The 13,401-nt window shown below is 46.7% G+C and overlaps 1 protein-coding gene across 5 annotated transcripts in view; it reads left to right on the top strand.

The window, feature by feature from the left end:
• DISP3 (dispatched RND transporter family member 3) overlaps positions 1-13,401 on the top strand; it is a 142,380-nt gene that overhangs the window by 74,597 nt on the left and 54,382 nt on the right. The gene's annotated exons all lie outside the window — the stretch shown is intronic.

Raw genomic sequence — 13,401 nt, 5'->3', positions numbered from 1 at the left:
TAATCCCCCACGGGTCCCTACCCCATCTGCGGACCCGATGGACACTCACAGCGATCTGATGCTGCTGCAGGGTTTGAGCTGTCCTTGGGAGACGCTGCTGCTGCTGAAAGCTCGTGCTCTGGGACGTCGTGGGACATGCATGAACTCAACCAAGTTCGGATCAGAACCCCAGATAGCATCAGAGGATTTTCTTGATCAGTGGTCAAGATTTGTTGTTTGTAGCGGGCTTCAGGTGAATGCTTGAAGGAGGGCCCGATGAGGTGCAGGTTAGGTGCTGGTTTCTGTTGTGCTGCGTTGAAGCAGGAATCAGTCCGGTTACACGAGGTCACAGGGGTAACTGTCCTTCAGTTCTCCTCCAGCTGCACTTTTTTGAGCATCTCCTGATTTTTGCTTTGAATGCAAGCAAACAGAAATAGCCCCGTAAATAATTAGCTGAGATCTCCAATTCCACATGGCTGAGCAATAGGGGCTGGAAAGTGGCTTGTTTCCAGCACTTGGGAAGGGATATTATGAATCCCCAGAGGTCTGCTCAGAACTGAGGCCAGGTTAACATTTGCCACCTTCCATTTGGAATCGGTTCTTGGATGATGTTGCACTGGGCCCAAGTTTGCTCCAAATTTTTGCAAGTCTTGGCAGGCCTCCGGCTCAGCCTGGGATGAATTTCAGCCCTGAGGCTGTGCCCCAAAGTGAGCTTTCCTATTTTGAGATGTCATTTTTTACATTTTGCACTATTCTTGTAAAAATCAGCCAGGAAATTGAATTTTCTTTTCCCTCCTGCCCCCTTCCCTCTCTCTCTCAGCTTCTGTGCTGTGCTGGCTCCTTGATAGTGGTAGCATGTGTGATGGGAACCCAAACCTCACGGAAGGAGAGAAACCCTTTGACATGGATCTTTAGATTAATTACTAGTTTCTTTAATAGTCTCAAAGCTTTTACTGAAGGGCAGTGCAGACTCTACCACCTGTGTCCAAGGAAAGGCAAGGCTTCTGCCATCTGCTCCCTCAGCCTAAAACTAATGAGTGCATTAACTTCCAAAGAGAGATTCATAAACTTCCACTGCCTGAGGATGCTACGAGCTGTTGATGTTTAAAGAGTAGCCTCCAAAGATTGCTTAGCCAACTGTGCTCCATTTTGTTTAGAAAAAAAACCATCAGAAGGTTCCCATCACTCACAAGCAGGTATGTGATTTTTCTGGGGGTGATAGCTGTGTTATAGTAGATTAAATCCATCATTTACACTGCTCAATAAGCAAGGCTAGCAAGCTCACTCCTACCACTCTGGCAGAAGAAGTAAAAAATAACAAATACAGCGGGTGTGAAGCCCGTGTCCCCCTGCACAAATGCACGATGTGTTTGGATGTGGGAGCAGCAACGTGGCTGTTTGTGTCCTGATGCAAATGATGACCCAAGGAGCAGTGAAACCAGGAGGGTGCTAAGGACTCACGCAAGGAAGCAAGTCTCAGGAGCAGGAACAGAAGCCACTGGTCCTAGCCTGCTCTCAATTTAACCACTGGGAAAGGCTTTTTTCCATAGTGCCAGAGCCCTGCATTAATTTTCTCTGTATCCTTCTAGTCAAATTAGATTTGTCCTCTCTTTGAGTGTGTAATTAGTCTCTATTTAACATGCAAGTGCAATGTTTTAAATGAGAAGCCTTGATTTGTGGAAAGAGGCATTGACGTTCAATCTGTGTTTAAATTCATGGGCAAACTGCCTGTGGCCTCAGATACAAGCTGAAGGAGTCATTGAAGTCCTCATGGAGGCTGACCCCGAGGGCTTGAATCACTGTGTGCTTATCCCCATAAACTGGTGGTGTAAATTCAGATTAATGCAGGGGTGACTCAGATGCTTTGCCTTTAACCCATGTTGTTTGGCTGGTGGGGTGCACACTGATGTGCCTGCTCTGAACGTCCTAGCTTCTTGTGCCTCGCATCTCAGCTGCATGCGGCCCTGAACTGTTTAATGTGTATTTTTCTCATTTTTCAACAACGTTTCCAAATTTTCTGAGTTGCTCTGTGCAGCTTTAGCCACGTGGCTGCCATTAAGGACAGTAGTAGTCACATAACAGCATTCTCGGGAGCAAATTTATCCCGGGGCACCGTGGGATGCAGTTATCGGGAACCATTCTGGTTTTGGCAGGTGCCAGTTAGGGAAGGGAGGCAAATTTCCCTGCTGCGTTGCCTGGTGAAACGTGAGGCCGTGTGAAGTTGTTGAACAACTGCTTCCTCGCAAAGGGAAAGGGCTGAAACTGATCCCCGGTGCCCTGTGGGCGCTGCTGAAAAGAGGAGGGAGATGGGGTCAGATGGGTAACTGCTGAAACGAGCGATGTGCTAAGTGCTCAGCATTGGAGCTTTGTTCACAGCAGGTTTAATGAAATTTAAAAAATGAGAGAAATCAAATTTTTGTCGTTCCCATTTTGGAGCTGGCGTTCTCCTAGAGGCTGTGATGCTGAGCACTAACGCAGAGAACCGCACGGCAGAGGCCACTTGCTCTAAGCATTCTTTGTTATGTGCAATACACAACTTTCAGAGCGTGGTCTGCTCGCCCCTTATTTGTTAACCAACCGCACGTAAACAGATGTCTGGGTGGCATTCTGGTGATATTTGGGAGGCTGCTGACCCAGCAGCGGCTGGTAGAGGAGCTGGGGAAAGTGACACAGCCTATAAAGATGAAAATGATAAAACGCAGTTTTAAATCTCATTTTGGAAGAGACATAACACCATTTCTGAGGGGCAGAGGTTAGTTTTTCCCTTCATATGAAGGTGCCTGGTGCTTTAAAGAAAATACTGAGCATTTTTTGTAAGATCCTCATCTTCCATACTCAGTGGAGAGGTGCCCTGGGAATACTGATGATCAGCCCAGCGAAGGGCCCCGTTCTGTCATAGCAACTGACTCTAGCTAAGCAGTCGGATTTGTTGTGACTTAAAATCCTGTTGACAACTGGGAGAGAGACTTGCCAAGAGATAATAAAGAATAAAAGTTGAAGAATGTTCATCAGCAATTACCTTGGCTGCTTTTAGTAGCAGAAGAATGAATAATTTTGCATGCAAGCGAAGTTGCACAGAGATGATTTTGTCCTACAGCTTTAATTGCTTTAATTTTTTGTGAGGTCTCTGTACGTTTTTCTTTTCAAAGTCTATTCTCCTTTTCACTATTTGCAAGGAGAGTTTGACCATGACACAGAACGAGCATGTAGTGCTTTCAGAAGTAGCTTGACATGCCCTGTTCATCCTTCAATTTCAAGGGCACACAGGTAGAACTATTTGTCCAGTTCTTCTGCCCTCCTCTCCCTGCATTTTTTACCTCTTCTTGAAAATAATAATAGTAAAATTGCACTGTAGCTAAGACGTTCTCAGCCAGGTTGTAGCACAGGAGTAAGCTTTCTGCGCCTAGGCTTGAAAAAGAAAACCTCAGAGAAAAGAATATAGGGAGTTAAGATGGAAGTGCTGATACAACCTTAACTCTAGTGTCATCCACAGCAATGCTTTAATTTATTCAATCAATTTCAGGGCCCTTAGGCTGGGAAAGGATAACGCTCGGATATTAAATCTGTCCCTCTTGCCAATCTGTCACCGGTGTGTCAGAACACATTGATTCTTCTAGTCCTGCTTTTATTAACTGTCTCCTCGATGCGGCCTCTCAGTCTATCACAAACTAACCTGCAATTGCTGGCTGAGTGCAAGACCCCGGAAAACCTCTGGGTTCTCTGCTGACCCCATTTTTCAGCACTGTCAGTGCAGATGTGATGACCTGCTATTACTGAGTACCATTCATCCCCACATACCTGGCAGCTGGAAGACTAGACTGGAAGCCTAATTTGTCTTCTTTCCCCGAGACCGGCGATAGGTGCATCCAAAAGAGGTGCACCGTGCCTAACTAACCGTGTTGTAAATCCTGGGGCGTGAGGAAGAGTGGCCTGAGGGATGTTCCTTCCAAATCCCACTTGATGATGGTGTATGGCCTGCCGAGCAGGAGCTGACCACCCTTGTGTTTTGGCTTCATCACACGTGCCATGTGCAGATGGATGGGCCCTGGGGCCAGCTCTGGCAGCCAAGGGGCCGCCTGGGGCAGGGAGAGGTTTAACAGCTGCTCACTGCAAAAACAGTTCAGCCCTGAAGGGCAGGCATTTCCCAGTTCAGCTAGTGTCAAAGCTCCTAACCATTGCCTGGCTGTCCCTAAATAACTCTACCCTATAGCCCCAGTAGCACATTGAAGGACATAGTCACAAACATTATGCTCCAGAGACAGGCCCAGTATTTTTAACACTGCAAAGCTGGGCACTGGCCAGTGGGGTTTGTGAGAAGCTGTGAGTTTTTACCATTACTGGAAACTCTGTTGTAAAGAGAGGTCCTTTTCCCCTCTGGAGTCTGAGTAATTGAGACACCTCTCTTGCTTGATTTATTTGCCTGTAAAAGTCCAGATGCTTTTGGCACTGTTTCTTTTCCCTGTAGCGTGAGCAAATATTTAGCAGCAACTCCTCACCTTAATTTCATTAATTATCTGCTGGGGCTGGAAACCTCTGAAATAATGTCTGACTTTAAAAGAAATCTCACAAGTAAAATAAACACCAAGTGCCTCCACCTCTTTCAAAGTTTTTTTTTCTCCTTTTGCTCTGATTCTGGTTTCAATTCCCCCTCTTTCACCTTCCAAGGACTTTCAAGTTACTTTGTTCTCCTCTGAGACGGAGAAGAATAGGTAATTGCATTCCATTATCATGTGCAATATGGTCTGATCTGAGAAAGTTTCTCACCCCCACAAGTAAACAATGAAAGAAAGTCCCTAATTCATCCAAGTGATTTCTCTTTTTGGTGCCTGCACGCATAATTATTCACCGTGTCTGCCTATGAATATCAGGGTGGAAAGGAAGAACCAAAAGAAGCCATCTTGCTTTACCGTACACATCCTAGCAGGAATAATATACAGAGTGAGGAGAGGAAGTGGAGAACAAACAGGTGACTAAAGTCTTGCTGAAATGAGCCTATTCGAGCTGCAGACTCTCATTAGCTGAAGTTCTGGATAAGGACCCTCGAGTGGCTGAGAAATCAAGATTTCTTTTCTAGAGCAGTCCCTGCTGCCTGGGCTTCTTGGGAAGATGAATCTCACTTTGGTGATCTGTGGTAGTCCTGGTATCTTCTGCTGCCCCTTACTTTTCTCCTCCTGCTGCAGCAGAACAGAGACCGAGATGAAATTAGCAAAATAAAAAACCTCCCAATTGTTTAATTAAAAATTAAATATTTATGGTGATGGAGGATGGTGCTTACTGTCCAAATGCTCACTAGCTTGCTGATAGCAACACCCTCTGCAATCACTTAGAAGGCAGGGCTGCCTAGGAAAAATACCAATAGAGCCAATTAGGTGAAGGCCATCATAGGGCAATCTCCACTGCTTGACAGAGCCTTGAGGGAAACCTTCACAGGCTATAGATTTCTCTTGGGAAACTCCCACATGTCGAAGCCTCATCATTTTGTAATTGGAAGGGAGAACTCCAGGTGACTGAAAAGGCCACTTCTCTTTGCATAGATTTTGACCCTCACCTTTCCATCTTCTCAGCCCTGTCCCCTGCAATCGTTCAGCCAGTGCCTACATTGATAGGCTTTGGGAATAGTCCTGCAGTCCGGCTATCCTCAAACAGTGACCACATCAGCCTCAAAAAAAAAAAAAAAAAAAAAAAAAAGCTAAGCAGGGTAGCTTGTCAGATGGAAGCTCTCCATGGTGTCTCCTGGAAATAATGCATTTATTTTAATAGATCAAGGGCTGATCAATAGCTTGAGGCATGGAGGTGACTCAGTAGTGCTCTTCCATCCAGGCCAGCTTGAAATTAAAACCCAGCATGACATTTGGTTGCGACGAACACAAGTGCAGGACAGACACCCTCTCTGTCATGGATAGCTGCTGTAAAGTTGTCGTAGTGCTTCTCATCGGTTGCAGAGACTTGTCCAGCTGCATTGTACATGACTGCATCCTGCCTTCACCGTGCTTTCCATTGCATTCCTGGCTTCTGCCATGGAGGGTCTGAACCAGCCCCTTTCTTCTCAGTGGCAAAACCTTGTCTCGCTTCAGCAGAGCAGGGCCAGACTTGCACAGTCCAGACATCATTGCGTCCTGTACCCAACGAGAGGCACAGAGGTGGGCAGCTATTCCGCTGCTTTATTCCCCAGGACGAGGAAGGTTGCTCGGTATTTACAGGCATCTTTCAGGTAGGAATGGGAGGCTGTGCAGGGCACTGCTGGATTTTCAGCAGGGAATTTGGTGGCTATAAAGGTAAATCAATCTCTTGCACATAAAATATCACTGTAAACAGGGAGCACATTTCTCATCTAGTCACTCTTTCTTCTGGGACAAACATGCAGATCAGAGGTTTCAGGAAAATGAAATACATCTTGCATTGATGGATCGATGTGCTCATTTATTGGGAAGAGCAGAGTGCAGACTGTGCAGGTGTAAAGGGCTGACAGCTGCTATCAGATGCTTTCCAAATCCTGTTTAAAATGCTACACTGAAGAGTTTGTGGGGGAGGAGGCTCTGTGAGGATGAGGGAGTCAGAGAACGGGAGGAATGCAGGTTTCATTGAGAAAGTTGTCTTATTATCTCTCCTGAGAGCAGCGTGGTATGTATGAAGATGCGGTAGATTGGTGTGTTAGTGAATTTAAGTGGGAAAAGTCACTTTGGCAGAAAGTGCTTAAGACAGGATTTCACACCCTGTGAGCACGGAGAGCACATTTTTTGCAGAGTGCCTGTAAATGGTTGGTTATGCAGAGAAAGGACGGTTGATCAGTCGGACAGTAACCCCAAGACTGGCAGAACTCACTGTAGGGCTGCCATGGCAAGATCACTTCCAGATCCCGCAGAAAAATTAGGCACCTCTCTCTCATCTTCGCTCCTAAATATATTGGTTGATCTGTATCTTTTTTTGTCAGCATCTCATTTTTCCATGCGTTCCATGTATGTAATACAAGATACTAGCAGTGAGCCTTTGGGGACTAAATACATCAGTCATTAACACAGTACACAGACATCCTGGCCAAGGACAGACTGCCAGTAGTGGGCAGATAGGTAGGTAGGTAGTGGTAGATAGGTAGGTAGGTGGAGGTAGATAGAGGCAGACAGGCAAACAAGCACTTCATGACCTGTGGTTTGCATCTATATAGCTTGTCTAGGACTCGCTGTTGAAAAGTCACTTTCTGAATTTCTGCTCTTGACAGGAAATGATCATGTGGTTTGGGGCCCAGCTGTGGGCATGCTGACATTTAAAGGTTTCAGCGGACCTAGGTGTTTGACTGCTTGTGCTTGGCTGGAAATTGCTTCCAAACCTGGTGGCTCTATCAAATTAAGTGGAGAATTGTGGCAATTGTTGCAATCAACTGATAGCAACACAGGTTTCTGAAGAAGTTCATTGCATGGGGGAATAGGGCAACTCAGATGGAAAAATCAAGGCTAGCATCTGTTTCTAGGCCTTGAAGTGAGATAAAAGTACATGGGATGGAGGAGAAGGGTGTAGTTCCCGTAAATATCTTTGCAGGCACCTATTAGCATATATTCACAGTCTAGAACATGTTCCTAATTGTCCCTCGTCTGAACAGTCGCAGCCTCAAATTGAATTGCCTAGTTGGGTCATCTCAGCATCTCCTAATCACATGTGACATTAAACACTTATTCAATGAAACTCTTTTCTCCAGCACTAATTATTAAGCATGAAAAGTTGATATTGAGCGAGGCCATTGAGCCAAGACGATTCAATAACGAGCAGGGAGGAGAGATTATTTCAATAAAAGAACTTCGCTTGAGCCAGATGGGGTTCCCAGGCTGCACCAGGACGATATGACACATGAGATTGTCCTCCGGCGCGTGTTGACAACTCGAACTGTGCTATTAAAAAGCCATCAACGAACCGGAGTGAGGAGTTGCGAGAAAGAAGACAATGAGGGGGAAATTGAGGGCATTTCAGACCAAATGTAGGTAAGTGGTGAATATAAAAGGCAGCGAGGCATGGCTGGGAGACTTCAAATTCCTCTGTGATGCTCACTGAGAGAAAGCAAAGAAACTGCTGAATGGCTACAAGATTAACAGGAAGCCATAGCGTGACCTGCCCCCAAAGCCAGGCTTGCCCACCCAGTGAATTTCTAGCTAAAAGACCTCTCTCTGCATCCCATCCCCAGTTTAACGGAAAAGAAGGAAAAGCTTGGCGTTTGTGCTGGCAAAATCCCCCAGGACATCCGTCCTGCCCTCCCACGTGCAGGCCGTTCCCCATGGATGCGGTTGGAAAACCGGTGCCATAGCTGCCCTGTGGTACCTACACACCAGTCCTGCTGGGCCTGCCGAGAGGTTCCTGGGTATGTTCACACACAAAATGACCTCTTCATAAAATCCTAAAGCACATTCTGAAACCAAGCTCCTTCTGCTACTTTTTTCTCCTCCTTTTCTCTCCTCTTTTGGATTTACTCCCTTCCCTTTTGTTTTCTTCATCCCTGGCCCTATATGCTTTTCCTCTTGGCTTTTCTTTCCCTCCCCATTACTGACCGTCCCCTGAGAGGTCGAGCTGGGAGCCAGGACCTCTCGGAGCCAGCAGCTCGGTGTCCTTACTTCGTTCTCCACACTTCACGGGACCTTCGCCTTGCCTTCTCTGTCCTGGGGTGCTGCTAACAGCCTCGGTAGGGAAGGAAATGCCATCCTATAACAAGTCGGTTGGTATATGACATCCAATTATCCAAACAGAATATAATGTAATTTCACCCATGGGCAGCGCTGAAAGGAATGAATTTCCTCTGAGTGTGATGTATGAAGCCGCCTCTGCTATCTCTGTTTGCTGAGCCTCTTGCTTCGTTCCTAGCTCCCTGGCAAATCTCTAAAGCTCAGAAGACGCTGGAGCACAGCACGTTTCACAGCTGAAGAACCAAGATAAACCAGAGACATAGCAGCTTGTTGTTTAAATCCCAGAGCAAACAGAAGGAAATTAATGGGTCTATCTATATCCCTCCCTTTCACTCTTCTGTTTGTATTTTCCTTTCTTGTTTTCTCTCCTCTTTCCTTTTTCCTTTGTTCTCTTCCTTCTTTGTTTCTTGTTATGATAAACATGATTCATGCCACAGTGGCATTCAGCCCTGGGGGCTTTGCTTTACATCAGGGGAATGGCTAGGACAAGACAGGACAGTTGAGGGGATTTAGCAACTTGTGTTTAACTGGCTTCTCCCAGGGACAAGGTACTTGCCGGGAGGGAGAATGGAGCTGTGCTGAGACGGGTTAGTTAAATCCTGAAGGGGAGGGCTAGCAAAGGGCTTCTTCCAATCTTACAGCTCACAGATTTTGATAATACTTTTAAGTAACTTAATAGCTACCCTCCAGTGAGGAAATCTATAGCATTCCTGACTGGCTCTGGGCTGGGACAAAAGTTCAAAGGTACGGAGGCAGCTATAGAAAGAGAAGCACAGCGAGCAAAGTGTTCAAAGCACCCAAGCCGTTTGGGTGTCTGACGGTGAAAAGGAATAGGTGGCTCAGCTCTCTGGCTGCTCGTGGGGCTCTTGCTCCATGCCTTTCTGCACCATTAGGTGCCAGCAACCCACAGAAACTCTGGCGCCGTGCTTTAGGCTTTGCCAGTGGATGCAGGAGCCAGTTGTGCTGCCTCTGAGTACTTGCACTAAGCACCACATCTCTGCCCCTGAATTAGACATGGTTTAGTGGGTGACACGGGTGGTAGGGAGACGGTTGGACCAGATGGTCTTGGAGATCTTTTCCAACCTTAATGATTCTGTGATTCTAAGAAAACGAAGAAAGGGGAGAGGGGCTGCTGGGCAGGGCAGTGTGGGGTTTTTAGCTGATCCCTGGGCCCAGCTCTGCTCCCCAGCCAGCTGGGTGCTGCTCCAGGGACTGCTGTGGGATTCCTCCAGCCAAAACCGGGCCCAGCTGTGACGCAGCTTCGGCATTTCCTGAACTGCCTCATTGCAGAATGGAATTAGTGGGACAAAGGGTTGATTTTAGACTTCCGGATGCTCTGTGCTCTAGGATAAGCTTTAGGACTTCTTTTTGGGCTGTCACCGCTCTTGTGAGCTGAAGGTGGTGTCTGTCATGCCGGTACAAAGATAGAGCCACGCCGCTACAAGCAGAGGAGGTGTACTAGTCTAGCTGTGGGATTGCCAGGGGGTAACAGAGTGATGGTATGTCAGATCCTGGACTGTGCCTCTGGAAAAGGACGAGTACACATACTTCAGAGGGAAACATAAAGCATACACTGCACAGCATTCATCATATAAAGGCATGAAAGTGGAGCACTGAGGACTGTTTGCAGGACACTCTCAGTGTGAAATTGCTTTGGTTGAAGCACTGTGGCTGCGTCTCCTCCCAGGCATTTCTTTGGTTGGCACTGGCTCTGTGCATGCCACTGACTGGCTGCCAAAGGGCCCAGGCTGCCTCCGTGCCCTGCAGCAGGCTGTGGGTAACTTCTTCCCTCCTGAGGGCTTGGAGGGGGGAAGGAGCAGACCCTCCTCTCTGCAGCACCGGTGGTAGGGAGGGCTGTGCAGGAGCGAAAGGAGCACCCAGCGCTGCTCTGCGTGGTCAGAAAGCATGAAAGCAGAAGCTGTGTTAACCTTCCTGGGCTGGACTGTGATACGTCCTTTAATTGTAGGATCACACGCAATCTCCTGCATCACGCAACGCATCAAACGGCGTGCTCTGCAAACTCCAGCTGCACTCTGCTGAGCTGCTGCCTTCATGTTTATTTAAAAGGGCTGGCTGTGAAGCCTGTTAAAAGTACATCCAATGGAAAATGACAGCAAATGGTGCTGAGAGCAGCTGTGCAGATCCCAAAGGCCTGAATGTAAGGGAAACCCTTTCCCTATGGGAAAGGCAGAGGGAGGATTCAGGACAGCCACTCCTGCCAGCTCTTTTTGTGTTTTCTTTCTTCCATCCTCCTCTGCCTTTCTCCTCGCTGTTTAACGTAAATACCAACCGGTTGCTTGAGGCATCTTTGGCCCTCTGAAGTGGTAGTGCCTGTTTGATCTGCCGTTTGAAAGGACATTGTAGTGGTTTGGCATGTGTACGTCTTCTCTGCTTCCTTGCTGTGTCTTTGTCAGGGGTATAATTTAGGACTAATTAGTTCTCAGCTCTCAGGCCTCACAAAGGAGCATCAGCACCTGGTGGACTCTATTTGCTAAAGCCTTCATGAAACGGGAAGACGTCCCTCTTTCATCTTATTGTACAAATAATTGGAATAACTTAGCCAAAATCCCCTGGGATTCCATTTATGCTTAAAACACTTCCCTTCAGTGACTGGCTGCCTTGGCAGCCACAGTACAGAAGAGCTGGAAGGGCTCAGACCTCTTGTCCGTAGAGGCTGCCAGCCTTTCATCTGTGTCCCTGGGGGCCCCAATCCTTTCTGAGAAGCCAGATTTCAGAATTTTGTCTCTCCCAGAAAGCAGCTGAAAAGAAGGGCAACGTATAGGCTTGGAACAGGGGAAGGATGACAGGTGTTGTGTGAATGCAGCAGATCCTCTAACGACTCTTGTAGCTTTGTGGTCTGGTACGTGGAGGGTTCTCGCAGACCCTCTGGCTGTGTGTGGTTCGGGGTCACCCCACTGGCTCCATGTAATGGGGAGAGGCACACACGTAGGCTCGGTGGCACCATCTTTGGCTCTGGAATGCCTTCGCATCTTTAAGGCCAGTGGGGTTCAACAGTAAAAGTAATTCCAGCTCAGTCAAGCAATTCTGCGTGCTGCAAAGTTGAATCCCATTTAAGTCCATAAAGATCAAGATTTCTGAGATCTTTTTCTTTTTTTCCTTTTTTTATTTTTTTGACATCTTGTCACAGACAGAGCTGAAACGTTTCACGTTGCTGGGATTTCAACCTTTTGCAGTCCTTCCACTGTCAGTAACATAATCCCCTCACGCATATTCAATTGCTGCCTTGGGTGATAATTTCCTTGCCTTTAATGTATGTGCACATAGAGGTTGAGTTACAGTTGCTGTGGGAACCATAACTTTGAGCTTCATGATTTAAAAACAAGAAAAATTGTATTTATAGACTTTATTCATTTTGCTTATGAATCAACATGTTAATATTGATGCAATAGAAGAAGAAAGAGAAACAAACTTCTAAACAGAAAGCATAACATCGAATACTGATCTGTTTATTTTCCTTCTGTGAAGTTCCCCTAACAGGCAGAATCCCCACAATAAAAAGGGAAAGGTTAAATTAAGTTGTTGAGAGATAAAACGTGTACATTTACCGGCTATAGATCACAACATGTTGGGAACCTCTGTGTGAAATCAGCCACTAATTAGAGACACAGATCAGTAGAGCTTGGACCTTAGTGCAGGCAGTTTGAATCACTCTGTTGCTGTACAGGGGGGTTTGCAGGGAAACAAAACAGACACTGAAAAGCACATGGAGCAACCTACAGTCTGTATGTGCTGTCTCTCCCACTGCTCTAGGGGAGCTCACGGGTTTACCAGTTAAAAGCAGCAAGGTTTGTTCCCCACAGACCGAGAGGAGCGGGAGGTGTTTGCGAGAGAATCAAGCAGACGGCTGTGGCGCCTTCCCTTTTGCCCTTCCTCAGAACGAGGAACCCGGCTGTGATCCCGTGCCAGCGTAAGTCAGAAGGAACTTCCTTCGGGTTGGTGTTAGATGGCATAAAGTAGGAGTAATGGGGACAGCCAAGTCCTGTAGTGTACTACACCAGTGTCTCACTTCCCAGCGGTGGCCAGTGCTGTGTCCTAGTCACAAGCTAAGGATGATGCAGGAGGCTAAGGTGCATTCTCTATATACTAGTTCCTTGCCAGCATGGCTGCTTCTGATGAAGCCCCAAAGTTATCTTCTTTCCATTTCTCTTTAATTTTAAAAAATACAAGCCCTTTCCCTCTCACAGCCTGCAGCCACACTTCCGCTGGCCGCACTGCTTACCGTGGTTTAATTTGATATTGATTTTTACTGAGGTGCTGGCCGTAATGGAAGTGAAGCAGCCCAAGTCACAAGTCACTTTTGAAAAGTGTGACCTGCCTCTTGCCAGCCTGTGAAGAAGATGATTGGAAATGACTGGAGAGGCAAACTCAGTCAGGGCCCTTCAGAAAGTTGTTTGGGTGCACAAAAATAAAAAAGCAGCCATTAGCAATATTAAAATCAGATTCTTTCAAAAGCTTCAGCTGGGCTCCTGTGTGACAGAAATAGCATTGGTTCCTAAACGCAGAGCAGGGATTTATTTCCACGGCAGACAGCGGTGGCTGAAGAGGAGTCACCGTAGTGTGTCAGATAAATAACGTGTGTTTCTAACATTATTTTTGCACTCTAAAGCCCACAAAAGTCATAACGACCTTCAGCACAATAAATCTGGAGAGTAGGTTATAGATTTAACATTTTAGCTCCTGGATAGCTACTGTGAAAGAGATATTAAATGGGCACTCTGCTGGATCAATGGGCTCTCAG

This window comes from Anser brachyrhynchus (genome assembly GCF_964034855.1).
Source record: "Anser brachyrhynchus genome assembly, chromosome: 21".
NCBI lineage: Eukaryota > Metazoa > Chordata > Aves > Anseriformes > Anatidae > Anser > Anser brachyrhynchus.
This window is presented reverse-complemented; position numbering and strand designations above follow the sequence as displayed.